Source organism: Temnothorax curvispinosus, unplaced genomic scaffold, assembly GCF_003070985.1.
Source record: "Temnothorax curvispinosus isolate PA1 unplaced genomic scaffold, ASM307098v1 QBEX01014116.1, whole genome shotgun sequence".
In the NCBI taxonomy this organism is placed as follows: Eukaryota; Metazoa; Arthropoda; class Insecta; order Hymenoptera; family Formicidae; genus Temnothorax; species Temnothorax curvispinosus.
The window spans coordinates 2,638-4,785 of record NW_020223896.1 but is presented as its reverse complement, the minus strand read 5'-3'; the positions used below and the strand labels follow the sequence as shown (position 1 = coordinate 4,785).

At 30.1% G+C, this 2,148-nt stretch overlaps 1 long non-coding RNA gene across 1 annotated transcript in view; it reads left to right on the top strand.

Moving 5' to 3' along the window:
- Positions 1–299: 299 nt before the first annotated feature.
- Positions 300–2,148, top strand: part of LOC112464343 — a 4,359-nt gene continuing 2,510 nt past the window's right edge. The window contains exon 1 of the long non-coding RNA XR_003041909.1: positions 300–832. This is a non-coding gene — a long non-coding RNA (uncharacterized LOC112464343). The remainder of the gene's footprint in view (positions 833–2,148) is intronic.

The window sequence follows — 2,148 nt, the reverse complement described above, 5'->3', positions numbered from 1 at the left end:
CTAAGCTATGCATTTTGTGTGCGATGGCCTTAAGCATAAGAAAATTGATTGGTCCATGCACATGTGCATAAGGAAATAGACCAATCAGTTTTCTTATGCTTACGTATTATGCGTTATGCAGAAGTGTGTGCTCCCCGCTTTAAGTCAATCCAGACGAACTTGCATAACGCATAAACATAAGCATAAGAGATTTGATCGGTCCATATGCATGTGCATAAGGAAATAGACCAATCCGTTTCTTTATGCATATGGTTATGTACCTATGCAAGTTTGTCTGGATAGACTTTTTATTTTCTTATGCACATGTGTATGGACCAATCAATTTTCTTATGCTCACGCATTATGCGTTATGCAGCGGGGTCAATCATGAATCTTTTCCCCTAGGGTGGAAACGTGAAAAATGAAAAATCTCTCTTTCTATTGATGTTAAATAGAAAGAGATAGTCATATAAAACTTTTCACTTTCCACGTTCCACATTAATACATGATTAAGTGTGTGCTCCCCGCTTAACCATCGATATGTAATCTTCCATGAACTGCACATGCGCGCATAGACAAAGACAGCAGGGGCCCATATGCAGCGCTCTCTTTCTATTCCTCTATCGCTTTTTTAGCTTGTTTGCATACTCTATTCATGCTCTATTCTTATATCTCTATGGTTCGTAGTCGCTATATCTTGTCAATATGACAGGTCTCATAATAAGATAGTCGTCAAACTCGTCAACTTTAACTGTTAATATCTCGCTTTGCGGGGCAGAGCGACGCTTTTTTCTGCCAGATTTTTTCGTTTCACGCAAAAACGCGTTGATTAAGCCTAAGTTCAACGAAATCGGTGAGGAGGCATCTATTTTGCACATTTACCAAAAATAGATAGCATTACAAATAAAAGTAATGCACGTATATTATATTGTGTGTAATATATATTAAGTGTTTTCTATTTACATAAAAAAACTCAGATAATTCTCACTTGTAACGTCGTTCTATCCTTTTTGGCAATTAATGAATAATAAAGACAGAATCGAATTATCTGTTACAAATTAGAATTATCTGAGTTTTGATGTAAATATTGTAAATGAAAAGCTTCTATTAATGTACTATTAATAATGTATATGTATATGTTACGGGTGAACTTCGCATGGTGTATAATGTCGAGCATTGCATCGAACAATTGCACATTGTTCGAGCAATGTTAGCATTAGATCACGTATTTATATATATATTATGACTCATATTCTTAATTTTCTTTTAGCGATAAAAAAGTGCGCTTTTATTGATAAAAAAGAGTTGAGAATATGGGTCTATGTATATTATACATAACCTGGCAATGTCGATATTGTATATTATGCAAACTTCGCTCGTAATACATTTTTTTTTGTTTATATGTCGCTTATTTAATAGCATGTAAAAAGAACATTAATCTCTTATTTGGTAATTAAAAGCAAAATGGCGAATAATCGCGATAAATCGATATATCAACCGTTATATATATATAAAAGGCAACATTATACATATATATAATGTTGCCTTTTTTATATTTTATATTTATTAAGTTCAGTTAACAAAGCAAACATGTGTTAAATTTACATATGAATGTATTGATTACTTAACGCAACAACTTTAACCAGTTGCATAAAATCATTTCCTATTGTTCTTATTACATTTATATTATTTAATATACATAATCTGAAAAATTAGCTCTTATTATTAATATAAAAAAGTGTACAAATTAGAAACTTGCATATTGTTTTCTCATCATTTTAAAATGTGCAAATTAGAAATTTATATATTGCATCATTATTTTATTTCGCTCACTGATAAAGCTCTTCTATTGAGGAAGCTTATATTTTATTTGATACATAATTATTAATATTTATTAATTTGACTTCTTCATAAAGGAAGCTTTATGAGTGAAATAAAATGATGATGAAGCAATGTACAAATTTCTAATTTGCATACTTTAAAATGGTGAGAAAGCAATATGTAATTGATTTTGAGTCCATAATATTGTGATAGACATTGATTTTATATCTTAGTGTATGGAAATATTAATTATTCATGAAAGCAACAACAACAAAATAAATTTTGGTAAATTTTATGTTTGTATTCAGCAATCTCTAACATTTAAAAAAATAATTAAATTAATATGTT